A 23,031-nucleotide genomic window follows, 5' to 3' on the forward strand; every position below is an offset into this window, starting at 1 on the left:
CCCTTATAGTCAAGATCTTAGTCAAAAGTTATCCACAATGAATTTATAAGGTGTCCAAATTTGACATGGACTTTTTTAAATCCTACAGTGAAACTCTTAATTTAGTGTTTTTGCATTTAGTGTAATCCCATTTTTGAATAGTATTTTTTGTTGCTTTTTGATTTCAGCCAAAGGTCAATGGAAACAATGCAATACTGATGCATTTAGTTAGTAAATAAATAAACCAGTTAGTGAAATGCAACTGTGGTTGAAACAATCAATATTCACTTTTTTTCTCTTCCAGAAATTGTTTTCTATTTAGCTTATATTACTGATTATGCAACCTGTATTTGTCTGGGTAGAAACTGTTTCCTTAACTATTAATGCAACAAATTATTTTAATTATGCACAGAACATTTCATAGGAAGATTAAAAATTTGACATAATTTTGTATAACCTAATTTCAGAAAAGAAAAGCAATTTTTCCCTCAAGATTCACTAAACAGAGATTTCATTACAATGTTACATTCTCTTTTCATAGTAGTCTCTTTCCTTCACAACATGCCTGTTCTGGCATTCTGAAACTTTATCATGTTCCAATTTCAAAGTAAGGCGATGTCAAAATCATTCAATGACTGGACTTCCACAATGTCATCGAACTCAAGTTTCTTGATTTTGAAGTGTTAACAGCATAAATGGACATACACCATATACTGACAAATCAGGACCATAATGATAATAGAAGGCCAACACACAGCTGTTCAGTGCATTCAGTTGAATCAGCATGTGGACAGGGGTTGTTGTGGTGGAATCAAGCACCTCTGAATGGAGATTCTTCAATGCAGCTGGTTTCAGAGATTTTCAAGATACTGCATATTTACCCAGTATTAACTGTTGATTAGTTCACAGAAATCCATGTGAATTACAATTTTTGCACCTCAAAACAGTGTAAATCGCCTTGTTTGCTGATGCCAAGGGCCNAAAGAACAAGAAATAATTAGTTTAATATTTATGATACATATCTAATTCTTTTTTACTAGAAAGCTGTCTAGAGACATTTGTTTTTGCCGATGCTTCAATAGTTGGTGAAAATGCGACACGGCATTATCATTAAATAAATTTGTAGCACGCATAGCCACTGCCTTATTAGGGTGATGCTTCTCAATGTACGATGCAACAGCTTCCCATGCTTTCAGCATTTCTCTTATTGCGGCAGAAGATTGTTGCTTTGCTGTTACCTCCTCTGACAAACTCTCCTCCACAACTTCTTGCTGTGAAACACAATGCAACTCCATAAGCTCTTCGGCGGTCAGCTCTTGGCTGTGCTCTTCCACAAGCTCATCGATATCATTGTTATCCACCTCCAGCCCCATGATCTTGGCCAAAGACACAATCTCGTTGACTACAGGCTCCACAGGTACTATCTCAAACCCCTCAAAGTCACATTCGACAACGCTCTCCGGCCAAAGCTTCTTCCAAGCAGAAGTGAGGGTTCTCTTGGTAACCCCTTCCCACACCTTTTCGATCATCTTGAGGCAGGCAACGATGTGGAAGTGATATTTCAAGAACTCTCTCAGAGTGAGATTGGTCCCTTCAGTCACCTCAAAACAACGCTTGAAGAGTGCTTTAGTGTACAGCTTCTTAAAGTTAGAAATAAACTGCTGGTCCATAGGCTGGAGTAATGGAGTGTCACTGGGAGGCAGAAACTGGATCTTGATGAATTTAAATTCTTCAAGGAGGTCATCTTGTAGGTCTGGAGGATGGGCAGGAGCGTTGTCCATAACAAGCAAGACATGGAGTGGCAGATTCATCTCAAGCAAATATTTTTTCACAGAAGGACCAAACACTTCATTGATCCAATCAGTAAAAAGGACATGTGTCACCCAAGCCTTGTTGTTGGACCTACACATCACATTTAGCCTGCTCTTCTGGACTTTACACTTGTTGAAGGCTCGTGGAGTTTCTGAATGGTAAACAAGCAGCGGTTTAATTTTCAAATCGCCACTTGAATTGGCACAAAATAGCAGCATGAGACGGTCTTTCATTGGCTTATGGCCGAGTAATGCATTATCCTCTGCTGTTACATAGGTTCGCTTCGGCATCTTTTCCAGAAGAGACCCGTCTCGTCACAATTAAAAACCTGTTGCGGCAGGTAACCCTCAGAATCTAAAAGCTTCTTGAAGTTGCCGATGAAGTTCTCTGCTGCCTTTGTGTTTGAGCTTGCTGCTTCACCATGCCTTACAACGCTGTGGATGCCGGTTCTTCTCTTAAACTTCTCGAACCACCCACGGCTTCCCTTAAATGCTTCTTCTTCGGCCATTGATGATCCTGGCATCTTCTTAACAAGGTCGGCGAAAATAACTTTCTCACAAATGATGTTCCCGTTAATAGTGTTGCCTTGCAATTGCTTTTCGTTTATCCATACGAGGAGCAACCTTTCAACAGCGTCAAGAATACGTAACCATTGCATAGGTATGCTTGTCACTCCCTTTGAAGCATCTATCTCCTTAATCTTGTCCTTGTTCTTGAGAATAGTGCAAATTGTTGATGTAGACTGATTGTATGTGCGTGCTAGATCAGCCACGCTCACACCTCGTTCTCACTTTTCAATGATTTTACGTTTCATTTCTACGGTTATTTTTATTTTCTTATGGCTGTCTTTTTGCGGCTTTTTCTTCGGGGACATTTTTGCAAGGGTTATTAAACTTTGCACCAAAAAAAAAATCACAAATAATATGTCTGAACACAAGTTTGGAAAAATGTGTGATCACAAACGACACTAAGATGCTAGTGGAACGAGTGCTAAACACAGACTGATGTAGCAAGCAGACAATCCGGGACTTCCCTTCTTGTCACTCGTTATGTGAAACGTCGCTTATTAAGCGAGTCATTTTTTTACAATTTGTTTTGCTTGTTATGCAAATTACTCATTATGAGAGGTGCTCGTTAAGCGAGGTTCCACTGTAACTTGTCACATCTGATTTCTTGATGAAAAGACACAGGGACTTCAAATTATCTACAAGGTGATGGGAAAAGTTCTTGTGAGTTGATGTGAAGAATTTGTTCAAAACACAACGTAGAAACAGCACAAAAAGAAACACATATTCAAATTAAAATTGGCAAAGGTTTAATACTAAATTGGTCAGGTAGCTTTCAAGAATGTCCAACATGCAAGTTTTATTATGAAGAATGCACACAAACTATTGCAACAACATTTATCATGTATACAGAGAGAATTGGAAGCTTAGTACTCTGGAATATTCCTTAACAAATATAAATATAAATCACTCCGTCCAATGTGACCTGTAAGTTTTTTACTACATGAAAACTTAACACCCTTACATGTTTCGGTCTCTGTGGACCATCTTCAGAGGGCAAACATCACTACAAATAGGAAACCACCATCACATAAGTTGTTTAGACGTAAAGTACATACACTTATATGCTACAATACATAGTACACAAAACAGACATTTCACATTTTCCAAACACAGCAGTTTCCTGGGAATGTAAAGTTTTTTATAAAATTGTATAAAATTTCTAGATGCTAATTAAATTTTTTTTTTTTTTGGATTGTCAATAATTAAAATTCGTAAACCATGCAGGCTCGTGTTCGTCCTCCCATCGTCCCTCTTATATGGGGCAGATAATGTGCCACCTGGCTATCTTGATGTGGAGGTTCTTTATATCGTCCCGGCTTTGCTCGTGACTGCTGTGCTGTTTTCACAGCATGATTATTTTATTACTGCATGGGTAAAAACAAAGCTATCCCTGTAACATGCCATGAAGGCCCATAGGGTTGTGAGACATTGAGGTTCCCATATTTTCTCTAGATCAGTTCACAGAGGGAGGTAAGTTTGTCAGCCTTACATGTGGGCTGCTCTTTACCACCCAAGAAGACTCCTGGTACTAATTTCTATTAGAGGCTGAGTTGAACCCAGGGCCATAGTGCAGTTGGAAGGATTAGGTAAATTGAAAAAATTCACTTCATCGGGATTGAACCCTCGATCTTCTAGCTTGTAGCATAGTGCCTCAACCAACTACGCTACCATGTGAGCCCCTACTATTGCATAGACAGCATAGAAACCATTTTGTTTCTGTGTCTTGAACGGACATGAAATGGGAGTTTCATTTTTGTCTACAAATTCTGTTCAAAACAATTTTCAATATTTAGTGAGTCTGTGTGATTTTTGTGAGAGATGCACACAAAAATGTATTTTGGTAGTGTCCTCTATCACTGTCAAATCTAACTAACCCTGAAATATTCTGACATAATTCAGTAAAACTCCCAATATCAAATTTCATGAAAATCCATTTACAGGTTCTCAATTTGTCACATGTGGAGAGAGATGAACAGAAAAACATGGTGAAATTAAGTTGCGCAAGTTCTCGTTGCAAATGTGACAAAGTGAATATATACTGACCTACCTGGACTATTTAAGTCACAGTACCACAAGATAACATATATAATTAGAAATTAGACTTGTTTTCAGATATTTCAGATATTACAGGTACTGGCTATAGCATTTTTTTTAAGAATTTTATAAATTCTCATTATACACCCATCAGGACTGCACCGTAGTACGTCTCTTTTTTCTAAGGTTTGTCAAATAATCAGTTACTTTATTTTGGAATAGTGTATAATCACATAACATCAAAAACTAACCACAGGGCCTCAGACTGAATCAGATCCACATAATTCCACACAGTTTAGCAATTACAGATGAAACATCCTGCCTGCAGAAAGGGCAGTCAGAAGGGGAACCCAGCTTTCTATACTAAATTTATCTCAAATTTTTGGAAGATTCATTAAGGTCAATGTCTTTCTCATTCTTTTATAACATTCAAACATGAGTCTAAGCATAAATTCATGAAACCACTTAGCTCAGACTTTATTTCATATGATCAGACATTTGCTACAGGGTGGCAAATGAACTGACAGTCCCTCAAATTCTTATGTGAAATAGCCATTACATGTAAGGATACACAGAGAGAAAAGTGCAGTGCTTGGATGTAGGAAACTAGGGCAAAAGCTTTCCAAAATTATGATAAACAGAGAAAGGAGTAATTATATCATAATCAACTACATATTTTCTGCAAAGTTTAGATCAGTTAGCTGCTACAAAATTCGAAATTTTCTGAAGTGTCAGTATAAACAATCTAGGTTTAGTAAGAGGACCATACACCAAATATATATAAAACAACAAAAATATCACCCTTGCATAGTTTTCAAATTTCACATTTAGCTGTAGAATTGTCAACTGACTTCATATTTTTTTGTGAAATTTAGGTGAGTTAGCTGCTATAAAATTCGAATTTTTTTGAAGTCTCAGTATAAACAATTTAGGTTTAGTAAGAGGACCATACGCGAAATATATATAAAATAACAAAAATACCACCCTTGCATAGTTTCCAAATTGCACACTTAACTGTAGACTTGCAAACTGACTGTCCGGAAGGTAAGTCAACCGCAGAGATCCCACACATACAAGTGTCCACAAATACTGTTAATATTTTCATCATTACATTTTAGCAGCTGATGCTTAATGAATGACTCCAGCTTTTGGGGATACATGTTGTAGATTATCAGGAACTAACTGCATGAAACTTCCTACAGGACCTCTCTATTCCTACTGAACACTGTGTCAGCACTAACTTATTTCTGCACTGGGGAACATTCTACCGACAAGTCAAACAAGTGGAAAGGGTCCCCACTTTCCAGTCTACTAGCCAATATATTTACAACAGCTCTAAAGGAGGAAGTCATCCGATGATACAAAAATATGTATGTATATTTGCAATTTGGAAACAGACACTAACCACCTCCAGAGACTTTCTCTGACACCTGAACTCTAGGCATCCCAAACATCAATTACTCTTTCTGAATATCCGATTCATCAATGCCTAGACTGATCCTTCAGGTACGCCAACTATAACAAGCCCATCCACACAGACTAACATCTGCAGCCAGCATCACATCCCTCATCAGCTGATACTAGATCAGTCCTAACCACCTTAATAGACAGAGATAAAACAATCTGTGGATCCAACCAGGCCACTGCACTACAGTATGACAGTCTCTGCTCTGGGCCATGGCTACTCAACCCCAGGACACCAACAAAAGCAATGACCACCACAGCTGACAACAAAAATAACCAGTCCACACAAGCATATGCATCACACTTCCAAGCACTAATGACCACATATCCAGGCTAGTGAAGAAAAAGGCAATAATATAATTCAGAAATCACTTAACAGATGGGCTCCTGCTTCAGGTTCAGACCTCTGTGGTCTAGTGGTCAGAATTCCTGGCTACAGATCCAGAGGTCCTGGGTTCGATTCCCGGCGCTACCAGATTTTCTGAGAAGTAGTGAGTCTGGAACGGGGTCACTAAGCCTCATGAGAATAACTGAGGAGCTACTTGAATGGAAATGTAGTGGCTCTGGTCTAGAAAAATGAGATTAATAGCTGTGGGGATCCGCTGCGCTAACCACGCGACACCCTCTATTCGCTAAAGGTTGGCACTAACTTTGCTGACAAGTGGGGTCACGCGGTTGGTATAGTTCGCTTGTGGACTAAAGCCATGGAGTTTGTTTTTTGTTTTATGGATAAGGTAATGCATCTATCCATCTCACGAGATTTTGCAACAGACAACTTCTTTTATGGGCTACCTAACTTCTGCCCCAAAACTACAGGACAAACTTAAACATGAACAAAGAACTCAATTTGTATTTGCAGTAAATAATGGGAAAATATCAGAAGAATGCAAATTCACAAAGGATGTGAAATCTGGGGTTCTCATAATGGTGACGATGAAGATTCTTATCTTTAAGGATGTGAAGCTGTATAATCTGATCGAAGTTTACCAGTGTTTCAGAGAAACATACTATCTCCCTCCTCATGGTCAAACAGTATGCTCAGCAAGCAAACGAGTAAGCAGCAGCATCCAGTCTGCTGCTTGCTTGGCTTACTTTTGAGCCTGAAGACAGGGGCAATCTGTCAATTCAAAACACTGGAAAACTTCTACCACATTTTATGTGATTTTCCAGGAAATGTATGTACTCTTAAGAAAGACTGTATCTGGAAAGTCCTGTGTGTGCCTTCCATTTGAATACAACTTCCCACTCATTTTGACAGAAAAAATAAAATCTGAAACAAAATCTGCAGATATACATGTAATTTTACTTTAAATGAGAATTTGGAAGGCAACAGACATAGCCTATTTCAAAATACTATCCCAGAATTTGTCTCTAGGGTCTGATGAAGACCATAAAAGACATCAGTCAAGATAGTTAAGTAATTGGCTGAGATTTGAACCTCAGTACCTCCTAAAAACAAAAGTACATTTGATACAATTTATCAGCCTGAATTTTAATGATAATGTTAATTCATCAGGCAGAAGCATGTGAAGTATGACAAATAATTATCCCTTGCCAATCTGATATAACTATTTCAAAAGCACACAAATGAAAATGCTTTATTTAAGTGTTGTAATGTAACAGTAAAGTTATCCCTGCACTTAATTAAGCATCATACAATAAAGACATATGTAGGGGTAGAGAGAGAGCTCCATAAATTCTCAGCTTCAGCATTACATGGAGATGAGTGGCAGCTTCACACTCCAGCCACTATACCCTTATGGAGAGAGCACACAGTATTGGATAAGGGGTCGGACGGGCCCCAGATCCAGTCTTGATGCAAAGGTGAAGAAAAAAGTCTCACTCAGCCTGTAGAACACAAATTACTGAGCTACTGGCTCAAAACACAGAAAAGCATTCTGAACTTAAAGAACACTACAGTGACTTCTATCAATAATTGGTACTTTTACTCAAAACAATGACAGTGACTGACCTTAATATTATTATTATGGTTTTATAAGAGCAATGATTTAAAAGAGCTTCTGGTTCTCAAGGATGTTTGTACTTAATAAATCTGGTCAACTATAACCACAGACAATTCAAGCAAATGTTATAACAAAAATGCAACATTAAATTAATATCATGTTCCAATTATTAGTATCTATCTAATACATTCTGGAAGTTACTTCAAAATGTATTAGCCTTTTTACACATTTCCATCAAGGTAGCATTTCAGATTCAATTATTTTGTATTACTGTTATATTACACAATACTACAAGATGAACCAACTTGTACACTTTTCTGTGTTCAAAACTGCCACCAACTTAATATGCTTAATAAAAATACTTCCTTAATAGAATATACCACTATGAGGTATATATTTCTGATGACTCCAACAAAGCCATGAAATTTGATAAATATATATGTGTAACCTTTCAATATATCATGTATTACCAGTATTTTCCCCCTTTTCCACTTAAAAGCTAACATGAGACATCTCATTTCTGGAAGGCATGGGTGCAAAGGGAACAAAAGAAGTACCTAACTTCATGAAATGTCTGTACAACAGCTGAGAGGCAGACTGTCACATACCACATCTGGGTTAGATGTTGCAAAACTGTACATACATGAACCACTGAAGATTTATCAAATAAAATTTTGACAATGTATTGTTGAAAGCTAAAACACAAACAACAAATTCATAAATATGGGGGGATGATGGAATTGTTATGAAATTTTAATGCTATATTATTACATGCAACACATGCATCACTATTTAAATTAGTAATATGAACAAATATGATAATTAAACTGAAGAAAATTTTCAGTTTTTGAAACTCTGCAATATATTAGGGATAATGCTAAAAATTTTCAGTATGTAAACACCTTTTCCCATTGTACAATAATTCCAAAGAAAGCTGAATGTATAAAATCAATGCCAATATAACTACAATGGTTTTCTCACTAGTGAATATGTAAAGGAAATTATGTTGGTACCAGTTTTTGCGTCAAATTTTATTGCATAGTTGTAAAAGTTTCTGTGACTTAACAAATTCAGCCTTTTTATATTAAGATTATTATTTCAATCAATAACAAACATACACAAACTTGGAAGTCCTCACATTTCATCTTCTGCTAATATATAAACTGAAAAAAAAAATGAAGCAATTAATTCATCCAGTTCATCACGTTTCACATACTGTCCAGTTTAAACATGGTATTTCTTCATTCTAATGCCAAGTAAACAATTTATAAATACCACAGATAGGAATCTCATGCAGCAAGCATGGTTTCTACCTACTTCCAGCATGAAGAAGAAATCCTTGTTTTGCATAATGAGGACAAGGCTGCATTCCAAGGCAAAAGTGTAGGGCATTGCTATATTCTGTTGAAATATTACTTTTGGAAACCTACAGGTTACAGGAAGGTTAGTTATCACCACAAAATATGAAGTTATAGATTGACTTCTTGATCTAATATATATGTGACCAAGTATCTATCATACTCAAATTTCATTCTGCCTGAATAATTTTCACATTCAGAAGGAAAGTTGAGAAATATAACTTATGTCAATTTATAGCTATGAATTTTCTTGACAATTTAGCAATGCCTCAGTCCTTTGAATGCAGTCCATCTGAAGTGTGCTAAAGGGTGTAAGATGTCTAACTAGGGTAAGTGTCTCGAGTGTGACAGATGGGGGGGGGGGAAAGACATGTTCTAAGATACTCATTCTGGAGGTGAGCAGGTGAGTAGGGGTAAGAAGAACCAACCAACATTCCATTTATTGTCTACCAAAGAGCAAACAGAAGTTTTCATTCACAGGAAACAATTTGTTCATTTCAAATAGGGTCAAATTTTGATATCAATTTAATTTTCAAAATAATCCAGTGAGCAACTGTGCATTATAATGAAGTGCTCAGTAATAAAACCTGCCCATAGAGAATGGTACTGCTTTGTAAGGCATATATTTTAACATTTAAACTTAACTCAACCAGTTAATTAAATTGACCATCTACTTCCTGAAATTTATCTTTGTACTGTGAGATACTGTTCTCATGTTAATGGTGTCAAAATCGGTGTCAAGCCTTGAAAATCAGTTCCTTCTAATGGGATAATGTAACATATCGCACTGCAGTCTGAAAACTGTATCTTTAAAATATAGGCTCTAAATAATAAACTAACTTGATGGAGGGGTCTTTCTTACTCAGTCAACAAATTCCCCTGCCTTTCATGGAGCCTGAAGGACCACTACACATTCACAACAGCCCATCATTGCACCATATCCAGCCCACACCATCATACTCAACTTTAGTTAAATGTTAACAGTATCATCCCACCTATGCCTAGGTATCCCAAGTAGTCTCCTTCCTTTTTTTTGCAACCGAAATCTTACATGTACTTCTCATATCTTCCATGCTACACATCCCACCCACCTCATTCTCCTTGATCTGACCACTCTAGTATTTGGAAAAGAATACAGATAAAAATAAGTTACATTCATGAAGAAATAAAGAGCAGATTATACCTGGCAGGCAAATGCTTACTATCAATTTGGTCAAATTCTTTTGTCTTCTCAACTGCCCTCTAAAAGTGAAAAAATTTAAATATTATGATTTCACTCTTACTTTGTATGAGTATAAAACTTGGTCTCCCACATCAAGAGAAGAGTGCAGACTGAGTTGGTTTTAGAATAGGGTGCTTAGGAGAATATATGAATGTAAGATGAAGGAAGGCCTGAAAAAACTGCATAATGAAGTGTTTCATATTTTGTACTCTTCTGCATATTATTAGGATGATTAAAACAAGAGGATGAGATGGGTGTGGCATGTAGGCTGTATGACAGAGTTGAAAATGCATATGAAGATTTGGTTACAAAGCCTGAAAAGGCTGCTTGGAAGGCCTAGGCACAAATTACAAAATAATATTAAAATGTATCTTAAAAGGAACAGTGTAGTACAGTATGGGCTTGATTAATTTCAATTGGGACAGGGACCAGTGAATGCAGCAATTAATATTCAGGTTGGTTGGTTGGATGGTTGGTTGGTTGGTTGGTTGGTTGGTTGGTTAGTATAAATTATGAACCTCCTCACTGAAAAATATTCCCCAGCCTCCTGACTTCCTCTCTCCCTGGCACATTGTATTCAACACCTTCAATCTATGTTCTTCCCTTAATGTGGATGACCAAGTTTCACGCCCATACAGAAAACCATAAAAAATAAACAATTATGTCATATGTTTAATTCTGTTTCTTACAAGACAGTAATCCAAGACATTCTAAGTCAAATGGCAGCAAGCATTCACAGAAGAATTTAATACTTCCTTATTCCTTAATTTACTCAGTCTTTGCTTAAAGGAAACTGCACTCCATGTTTAATCCAAAACTCTGTGTACAATAATCAGGAAAATTAATTTCTTTCCATGTGTATTTTCAACTATGCTTAGCATTCCCTTCATAAGCATTTCACAAGGTAAGCAGTAATTAGGACTCATATATTCAAATGCTTTCCATACTGCATATGAAAACTGCACAGATGCTCACGGGACTGCATGGTGATAAAGGTGCAGAGGTACACAGATTCTAGCCTGTCACTTTTCAGCCAAGAACAGGCAGAATACAATAAGGCTGAACATGACATGACACACAGGCTAAATGTCTCTATCAATGCATTTTATACTGTTCAGTGAAACAAGTAACGTGACACAGCAACTTAAGTGCAAAAGAGCGTACTCCTAACACATCCCTCATTTCAATTACTTTAATCTGAAAACAGAATGAAACGTTATACTAAAATATAACTGAAAGAGATAATCACTGCTCCAACTTCAGCTGGATTTCCCATTAATGAGTTCATGTGTCTTTATATAAACAATATTTTCCCCTTAAATGTGTGAGCATCTCAGCACTTTTAACTTTATGAAAGACCCAGGCATAATAATGAGCAAATGGCAGTGTGCAAAATGACCATTCTTTAATACAACAAATATTACCAGCCAACTTACCAATAAATTATTATCATTTTATAAGTACTTGCACTTAGAACAAAAATAGTCTAAGATATTTCCCAAACATAAAATTTGTAACATGCATCAAATAATTTTTAAGGCGATTAATATGGCTGAAGTATGAACGAACTTAAGATAATTGTGACCATCTAGAACGTTGTTTGGGATGAAATATAGATCCTCTAAGACCAGCTACAGAACAGAATCACAAATTTATATACTGTCTCATAGACCTGTTACTGAAGTTGCAAATATTTTGAAGTCCAGGAACTTAAAACATAGAAAACAACAACAAAAACTTATAAATGGCCAAATTCAAACTTGTGTGGATGTAAATTTGACAACAGACCATAAAATGTTAAATAACAAAAATATATGGATGATGAAAAACCAGTGTTTTAAGTTTATATGCTGATTCTAGTAATGGCAATGAATACAATTTTCTGCACATGCACATGAAAATAAGAGGTGGTCACTAACTTTTTCTTATTGTAACGTCAACTACTTGTAAGTAGATTTACAATCCATAAAACCTGCATTGATCAACACAGCAAGAAGCCATCAGTAACTGCTCAATAACTGAAAAATTTTGAAACAAACTACCTCATAGACCATGCTTTTTTCAAATACACAATACCCACACCATACTACTAATAAATTATCTTATCAATTTTGTGTTCCATCATGTTTATGCAATGATGCAATGTCATGTCCAGCCCCATTGCTTTCTGCCAGCACACAGCTGGCCTGGTCACTTACTGGAGGTACTAGGAAGTGTGTGAAGGAACTCCATTAGCGCTAGTTGAGCCCACGCTTACAGTTAGTCATCGAGTCACAAACTGAGCAGGTAATACATCTGCACATCAAGAGATTTCCAGGTTATATACTATATCCTTCTTCTTTTCCTGCAATTGGTCTCATTATAAGGACTGCCTCCGAAGACTAATAATTTCACTCTGTATGAAACCATTATTAGAAACAATTTTTAACTCTTTCCTTCAACGTCAAAACAGCTCTTTGAGCTAGAAAAATTATCAAGAACCTGAAATCAATATTCATACATATACATTATTTCTGATAAGTTCATCACCTACTTTGGAATTTGCAACCATATTCTGAAGAACTGACAAACCTGAGATAAAACTAAATATTAAAACCAAACCAGATCTTGATGACACAGGAAGATACTGCACTTTCCAGTGCTGGGTTCTAGTGGACATAGCAGTCAGATGAAGAAAAGTTACACACAAAATGTTTTGAGGATCTTGTTGTAAATCAGCCACTGATTATGGTAAGGAAACTTCTCAGTCCAATGATAAGAATGAAATCATGTATGCATAGGAACAGACTCCACTAGTTACAGTAGTCTTTCATGTGCCGCTGCAGCAGCGTAAGATGCTAAATATATGGAAACTATAACCAACTGCAACTTAAAATAAGTGGAACAGCACACTCTGTATCAAATACCACAAACTTGTGAATTGTGTTCTGCTTGAATTTTTATAAATTTACTGTAATAGTGAACAAGTCTCAAATAAAAAAGGGGAAAAAATCAGGCTGGATTACTCAAGGGATAAAAGTCTCCAGACAGGGACTGCAATCATTATGTTTTTTAAAAAGAAAGACGTCTCTGTCTGTTTCTACTTTGAATTACATAAAAAAATTAGAGAATTTATAAGAAAGTAATACCTGATGCTCGAAAAAGAGAAAATGACCGAATCATTCTAAGGTCAAAGAACCATACTATAAAGTACTATGGCAAATAATAAAGAAGGACTAAGGAAATTGTTACAAAGCTAATAATAATATTTCTTTAGAAATAGGCTCTATGTCAGTTACAAATCCCCAGCATATGTCTTATCAATTTTTGTCGATAATGTGGATAAGTTGATAAATCTAAAAAATGGTTGTAATTATGATTATGTCTCTGTCAATAACATAATACATAATCCAAATTCTTTGTTTCCTGTACAAGTTACTGAAGAAGAGGTTCAAAAGGTCACTAGTAAATTAAAAGGGAAATTTTCTGTAGGTTATGATGAGATTCCAGAAATAACAGGTAAACAATGTATACAGTTTATTAAAAAGCCCTTAACATTTATATTTAATTTGTCATTAAGTTCTGGTACCTTTCCAAACCCAATGAAGATCGCAAAGTTCGGCCCATTTTTAAAAAAGGACGGAAACAAGAAATTTCCAACTATAGACCAATTTCAATTCTGCCCGTATTTTCTAAAATTCTTGAAATGTTAATGTATAACAGAGTTGTGAGTTTCTTAAATAAATTCAACTTGATCTCGGATGCTCAAAATGGCTTCAGAGATAATAAATCTACTTTTACCGCAATACAAATTTTTATCGATGAAATTCAGAAAGCTTTAGATAATAAACGATTCGCCTTGGGCATATTTTTAGATCTATCAAAGACTTTTGATGTTATTAATCATAATCTACTGCTTGTGAAACCAGAGCTATGTGGGCTGAGAGGGATAATTCATGTGTCGATGAGTTCATATCTCACCGACAGAACTCAGTTTGTTGAAATTCAACATGTGGATCATAAGACCTCTAACTTAAAAACATTTACTTCATCACTCAAGGCTATAAAACATGGCATATCTCAAGGTTGTTTTGGGACCCCTATTATTTTTATTGTTCATAAATGATTTGCCCCTAGGTATTCATGAGGCTAAGGTCATATTATTTGCTGATGATACAAATATACTACTTACTGACAATAATCTTTTATCATTAAATGAAAAAAAAAATTCTAAATGTTAGGAAAATTGGTTCCATGAAAATAGACCTACTCCAATCTATAGTCCTGTTTTTTTGCTTAAATAATAAGGAAATAATTTATTCATCAAATGTAATTTTTTTTGGTATTTGTATTACTGAAAATCTAAGCTGGGCAACTCACACTCAATACATATGTCAAAAGCTCAACAAGGCTCATTATTTGATTAAATCCCTACATGACTCGGTTAGCCGGCCTGTATTAAGAAATGTTTATTTTACTAAGTTTGAATCTGTATTGAAATATGGGATTATTTTTTGGGGGTGGGGGGCTTAAGGACTCCAAAACTGTATTTAAAATACAGAAAAAATGTCAGTATCCTGCAGAAATATGTTTGGTGAATTTAAGATCTTAACTGTTACCTCATTATATATATTTCAGATTTTATGTTTTTTTAATAAAGAATATGATATATACAACTCTGTATTTAAAATACAGAAAAAATGTCAGTATCCTGCAGAAATATGTTTGGTGAATTTAAGATCTTAACTGTTACCTCATTATATATATTTCAGATTTTATGTTTTTTTAATAAAGAATATGATATATACAACTCTGTAGTCTGATATTCACAGCTACAATACCATACATAAACATAATTTGTATGTCCAATTTTGTAATGCCAATCATTGCAAAAAAGGTGTAATTAATATGGGAACTAAAATAATTAACTGCTGTCTCCTTGAATTGAAAAGCGTTAAACATTTTAGTGTCTTTAAGAGGAAACTCAAAAATTATTTGCATTGCAGCGCTTTCTATTCTCTTCAAGAATTTTTCAACTAATGTTGGATTGTTGATTAGCTTGTTGACTGTCGTTTGGTTTGCATGTGTGTACATGTTTTATATTGCTGGCATACTTCTTTTAGTCTTCTGTATTTTTTATTATGTTCCTTATAACGGTTGCTATATTATAGTGATAAATCACTGTGTAAATTTTACGTGACTTTGACATGTGATGTATTCGCTATTACTTCTTGACATGTCCAATGGTATTTACTTCAGTTATGGATGAAAAATAAAGTTGAAAGTTGATTAATCCTTAAAGCACAGAAATGTTCCTGTTACTTTTATTTTGAAGATTTTATTGTTACCAACTTTACTAATAAAATATACGAGAAATGAAACAATTTCCTATGTAAAATATACTTGCAATAGAAAATGGTAAATAGGAGATTGTTTGCCTAAACATTTTTTGTAAACACCCACAAGCACCACTATGAATTTGGGGGCTGGGGCAGAAGATTTGCTTACAAATTCATATTTAGCCTGTTTAAAACTATTTCTACCAATCTCAATTGCTGGTACACACATGTAGACCTCCCACAACAAATTTCATCCAAATTAACATGCAATCTGGAAGATAACATGGACAAATAGTCAACCACTGTTCATTCAAAGTGTACACAGACTGAAAAATATGACATGTATATCGTGATTTGCTTCATGTCATCATCATTTCCTCCACCTTCAATACTGATTCATAAAAATTGCTTTAGGTCCTGCATGACCATATCCTATAATATCTTGCAATATTAGAATCAGTAACACCTTAACCTTTAAGAGACGGCCCTTTAAATTCCGGTAATGGCTGCGGACTAACATAATATTAGTATAAAGAACTAAGTGTATCATCAAGCTGACAGTGCCAGCAAAATGAAAAATATCAACCACAGAGTGCAGAACATTGGAAAGTGGTCTAGCTAATGTGGTTATCGTTTGTGTCACAAGAAATATTAAGAATTGCAGATATCAACAGCAGTGTCTTTAGGTGTTAAGCACATACCTGAGAATATGACTTACACTTAAAAATACACAAGTCTGAAAGTAGATGTGAAATTAAAATTTAGATGAAACAATACAATGTTAACTTTTCTACAAGATGATGAGATATAATACCATAATAATGGGGAATATTTAAAAAAAATTAGCAAATATTTTATCTAAAGCAAAATTGTAAGTACCTTCAGGAACACTCAGCAATGCACAGCACTGCCTTACCATTTTTTACACAAAGGAGTATTTCTTTCTTTCAACTTTTTCATTGACATGTAGACCAATGTTTCTCAGCTGACGGACCATGGCCCGGTACTGGGCTCTTGTCTTATAGGAAAAAGAATTTACCAGGCCTGTCTGACAAAGGTTGAGAACCACTGATGTAGACTACTCCTACATGCCTGCTATGGGTCAGACAACATTAACTTTTTCTGACTGCAATATCTGACAGTCTTAAGGAAATAATGTTACTTCTATGAATAGACCATTTTTCCATTTTCAGAATCATTTTACTGCACACAAACTGAATGGAAAACAAACAATCACGGAAGAAAGAGGAGTTCTAATCTACTGAATTTTCCATGAATTTGCACTGCACATACTGTTCTTACCACCGAAACTGGTTTTTGTAATAAAAAAGGACTGAATAATGACATATTCATGAAATTAACAATTATATGATCAAGTAGAAGAAATTGCATACGATCCTCAAGTCTTGCAAACTTACGCTGCAAATGAATGCTTCACTGATTAAAGCAACAGAAATGTGACTCAATAAATTTGGTACCTCTACACTTATTTAATGAATATGTTTAATTTCAAGAAAATATAGTCTGCATAATATGTGAACAGCTGCTGTAATTAAAAGCTATACCTCATCAAAATTCAAAACAGAAAATTCCAGCCTTCGGCTTAAAAGCCATACAGAAAATCTCTCTTCTTTCCTCATTTCTACACATATTGACAACTCACAAATATCCAGTCAAACATACACCTCTGGACATGAAAACATATTAAACGCAATGAAATGCTGATAAACTGTACAATGAATTAAACAAAGACTTAATTTTTTATTAGTATTTCATGTTCTGACCAGCTCATTATACAAGCCTACACTAATCAATTTTCTTTTGAAAAAACATTAATTTGATGAAATTTGTAACTCAAACATTAACCCAAGTTCTGTAATTGTATACATGGGATTCATCCAACAAAACTGTGATTTTCAATATGGCCCATCCAAGTCAAATCTTCTAATATATTTGTCATATTCAGCTTCTGGGCCATGCAATATTCTTCATACTTCTACAAGTTATGAAATAAATTGTAGTACATAACATAAAGAAGTAAAGACAAGAAACAGCTAAAATATTAAATTCTATACCAAAAAGAAAGATTTACACACATAATCTAGCATCATTTCACATAATGTTGACAGACACTAGACAGTGTGTTAAAAAAATAAAAGTAACAGAAATGAATATCCTGTCAACATTCAATGAAACAACAATAACTTTCTGCTGTTCACACTGGAAGCATTATGCCCAGATAATCCTACTGTTGGCAATATACGCTGTTCATAATCTGGCATTTGTAGTGATACATACTACATAATATTGTGGCGTACTGACCCGTTGCTGGGCAAAGACCTCAAAATGGAAAATGAGTACAGCCCTGTGTTCAAAAAGTTCCTGAAGTGACAGCATTGAGCATCAGTGCATCACATTAGGTGTTGTTTGGGTGCTCTTGCAACTTATTAGTTATGCGAGTAATTTTGCTCAAGGTAGATCAGCTGTTCCATTTAGTTTTTATATCTGGTTTTGTGATTGAATCTGTATTGTCATCTTGTTGTGTTTCACACAGAGTTGGTAAAGGAGCAAAGAATGTGTGTTAAATTCTGTTTCAAACTTCAACGGATAATGACGAGCAGTCTGACTAACCTTCAACTTCAAGACCTGAACCTGGCCATCCTGGCAAAACACATTATCCATGGAAAATGTCGACCGATTGCCCCAAAAGCCACAGAATAAATTGGAATATCCATTGTTTCATGCAACAAAAATTTTACTGGAAGACTTAGGAATGCATCGGGCTTGGGCCAAGAATCTTCATTGATGATCTTGAGAATGCAAATGACAAAAATCTTTTGAAAATGTCACAAGTGATGAAACATGAGTTTATGGTTATGATGTTGAAATTAAACAACAATGCCCATACTAGAAGAGTCCTGTTTCACCTTGCCCCAAGAAAGGCAAGACCTGAAATGTGGCCTGCAGGAAGCTGGATCCTCATACAGCATTGTCAATCAGACCATTCTTGACAGAACAATCAATTCCTACCCTTTCACAACCCCCCTATTCACATGACCTCTCCCCTCATGACGTCTTTCTATTCCATAAACTCAAAATTACCCTTAAAGGGAGAAGATTTCAGACAGAGGAAGGCAACATCTCTAATGTGATGAATGACTTGAGGGTGATGCCATAAACACCTTTCAAACATTGTTTCCAAAAGTGGAAAAGCTGGTAGGAGAGGTGCAACACTGAACAATGGGACTAATCTGAAGGGGTTAATATTCAATAAGCTCTTAGCAGAGAAAGATATTTACAGATAATTTTGAGAACTTTTTGAACACACACGAAAAGTTTGTTATTTATTTACAATTATTTGACTTCAACTAACATCAACACTGCTATTTCAGTTTACTGTCACTTATACACACACATGAATGAAACCCATATATAAAGTTAACAGCACAATGTGCCAACAACAAGACTTAAAGCAATCAGATGTTTTTCAGTGTAGTGATCATCTTCTGGATATATAACACGACGCAGTCCAGCAAAAGTCAACTGATGTTTCACAGAAACACATCATCTCCATCTTCAGGGTTGAACAGTAAGCCAAGCAAGAAACTAGCATGAAGTGGGCAACAAGCAGAGCAAACCATATGCAGGAACACAGAGGATTACATAGCCTAGGATTCATGTGCAGTTCACTCTGCTTTCCGATGATTTCTTGCTTGGCTTACTCTTTGACTCTGAAGGTGGAAGTGACATGGTCCTCTAGAACAGCATCTGACTTTCACTGGACTGCATCATGTTATATTGCAAAAGACAGAAATCTTAATAGTACAGGTTAGTTTCTGTGTCTAAAATATAACTACAGAAAATTATGCCAACATCAGGTTGATCTCTTACAGCTTCAGGTAAAATTTTCAGACAACTCCTGTAAAACTAAACTGCAGTGGTTTTTAATATTTATCTTCAAAAACTAAACTCAAGTGCATACTTCACAAGGACATCGTTTCATCCTTTAACATTTTCTATTAATTATCTTTAAAAGTAATATAATGTTCACAGATAATTCGAACATGTGCATGTCACCACAAAATCAGAATGGGATGTAAAACTTATGACACCTAAATGACCTCCAACAGCATTACGCTCTGACTAAACTTCAATAAAATTGCATATTTTTGCATCACTTGAGGCTGTTTCCCTGTGATATGCAAAGAATCCTACATTTATGAACTATGGCAATTACACAACATGAATATTCCACAACTGGATAATCTAAATGCTGGCAGCATAAGAGGAATTCAAATATATTGGCTGATCAATAAATTACAGTAATTAAAATGACAGAGTATTTTATGAATGCAATGCACCTCCCACAAACAAAAAAAGTATGAAGAAAACCGCACAGATCTCATAGAGTTCTACAAATTATGGATCATTACTACAGCAGAAAACAATACACAAAGAGTTTAATTATTCCTAAATAGATAGAAAAGATTAAAAAATTATCCGCACTCTTGTTTTTCCAATCCATATATACAAAAGTAGGGGTTGAACAAGTACTTCATTTTTCTATATAGTCTCCTCCCTTTTCGATGCACTTGGTTCAGTGGTCCAAAAGCTTGCGTATGCCCTCCACAAAGAAGGTTTTCAGTTGGTCACGCAACCGTTTATGCATCACTTCCCCCACTTCTTTGTCCGCAGAAAATCAAAAACCTCGTAAAACATCTTTGAGCGGTCCAAAGTGATGATAGTCGGAAAGGGTGAGATCTGGGCTGTAGGCAGGGTGTTCCAGCACCTCGAAACACAAATGGTTAATGGTTTCAATGGTCCTGCCATCCTTGTGTGAGTGTTCATTGTCGTGCCACAACAACACTTTCATCAACAATAGGCCTCGGCGTTTGGTGCGAATTGCTGGCTTCAGATTGTTGGCTTGCAAATCACGGTATCTTGCACTGTTGATCATACACCCTTTTTCCAGGTAGTCTTCCAGTATAGGCCTTTTTGAGTCCCAAAAAACGGTTAGCACCACCTTTCCCACGAAGGGTGAGTCTTGAATTTCATCTTCGTTTGCGATCCCGGGTGTTTCCACGCCATACTCTGGCTTTTGGATTCTGGCTCATAGTGATGAACCCACATATGAATTTCAGCCCCTGACACACCTTCCAATCAGAGAAATCGGATCACTATTCTTTGTTAATCATTGGTGCACACTGCTAGCAGAGCAGCCATGTTTACACTGTCACAGCATCAAGGAAAATGATGCAATCAAGGTAAAACTTCAATCACGTGACCATAGTAGTACCAACTCTAACAATGCATGCGTAGGAGGCAGTGTGACAAACCTAAAGATGTGTTACGGAGAAAGTGCGGATAATTTCTGACTTACCCTCATATAAGCACTGTTATTTGCAGATTACTTTAACATATTCTGTACAAATTATTAAACAAATGAAGAAAGCAGTCTTCTGGAATTTGGCACCGTGTATATGTGGTGTTAACTGACGTTTCGGAGGAACATATCGCCTCCATCTTCAGGGTAGAAATGTCGGTTAACACCACATATACACGGTGCCAAATCCCAGAAGACTGCTTTCTTCATAGTCACCGCCATGAAAGCCTCAAATCTTACACATTAAACAAATGTTTATCACAGCAGGGTCACAATACACAAGAGTTTAATTATTCCTAAATAGATAGAAAAGATTCATGTATAAGCACTGCTATTTGCAGATTACTTTTGTACAAATTATTAAACAAATGTTTATCACAGCAGGGTCGGTCATAATAATCTTTTATTACTATACTAAAGTCACTTTCTTATATTCACTGAATATAATATCTATTTCTGTTGCTTTAACCACATATATATACCTGTGTTGGTTAGCAAATCTGTTGGTCTCTAGAAAATATAAATACAGATAATGAATTAAGCTTACTGATCATTCATATATAGTCAATGCCAAAATTTTAGGAACATATAACAATTTTTAAAATGAAGAGCTAGAAAATCACGAACTGTAGAGACAGTTATAATCCAGACAAGAGAGCCATACAAAACCTCTGACAATGTGACTAAATGGCAGTTGTTGATGAAAATCAACTTTGAATGTTTCAGGTTTTAACAGTGGTTAAACAAAAATATGAATTCTGTTCTTGGGTGATGGAACCACATAGATGAAAACTATTTTTCTGACATTCCAGAGATCCTACCGTCTCCAGCTTCAGGGTTAAGAAGACGGATCCCCGAAAAAATATTTTTCTGTCTCATGTTCCTTTGATGATCACCCAATGAATTAAGCAGAAGAGTTCCAATAACCTGTACTGTAAGTAATGGGAGTGGACCCTGTGCAGTCATATCACCTTGAAGATGGAGATAGTGTAGCTGCCCAAACAAGCAGGAATACAGCCTTCCTCTACATGATATCACCCAAAACCATTACCCATATTATGATCTCCCAATTACAGTAGCCTGTTCAGGAAACACATACATGAAATACTTTTAACTAGGCACATGTTATTTTATATGAATATTAATCTTCTGTACAAAAGCTACAGTATTTCCAGATAGCTGATGCACTGACTCTTTCCAATTCAGAAAGCGATTAAAAAGCATAACATCTACAGAATCCCCAAATATGCAGTAGTTATGCCAATGCAAATCAACAGGTCTGATGTACTCGTAATTTCTGAACCACAATATGTAATCTTAATACCTAACATATAAAAGGTAAGCAAAAAGGTAAAGCTATCCCTGTAACAGGCCGTGGAGGCCCACAGGGTTATAAGACATTGAGGCTCCCACATTTTCTCTAAACAGTCAGCTCACAGATGGCAGTTAGGCTGTTAGCCTTACACGCTGGCCACCCTTTACCCCCCAGGAAGATTCCTGGTACTCTTCTGCTAGAGGCTGAGTCAACCCCAGGGCCATAGTGTAGCTGGAAGGATTACATAAATTCAAAAAAATCCATCACATCATGACCTCAACCCATGACTTTCCGGCTTGTAGCATAGTGCCTCAACCAACTAGGTGCCCCATACCTAACATATATGAATTCAAAATAAAGGAACACATTAAATGCCTTTTTAATGGAATTATAAAGGGTCAATTTAAAATTTCAAATGAGTTAAATTCATCGATCATTTAGCAAATTACAGAATGTCTTGTCTCAACAACAACAACAACAACAACAACAACAACAACAACAACAATGATGATAATGATGTCACCACAACCATTACAAGCTTAATAACAGATAAAAATATGCAATTTCTATTTAATTTCAGGGCACTTCTTTCACTCTGTCATGAGGTTTGTGT

At 35.8% G+C, this 23,031-nt stretch overlaps 1 protein-coding gene across 6 annotated transcripts in view; it reads right to left on the bottom strand.

The window, feature by feature from the left end:
* The window catches only part of LOC111868554 (serine/threonine-protein kinase minibrain), a 281,954-nt gene that overhangs the window by 7,653 nt on the left and 251,270 nt on the right, over positions 1 to 23,031 (bottom strand). The window lies entirely within an intron of this gene.

This window comes from Cryptotermes secundus, unplaced genomic scaffold (assembly GCF_002891405.2).
Source record: "Cryptotermes secundus unplaced genomic scaffold, Csec_1.0 scaffold330, whole genome shotgun sequence".
Lineage (NCBI taxonomy): Eukaryota > Metazoa > Arthropoda > Insecta > Blattodea > Kalotermitidae > Cryptotermes > Cryptotermes secundus.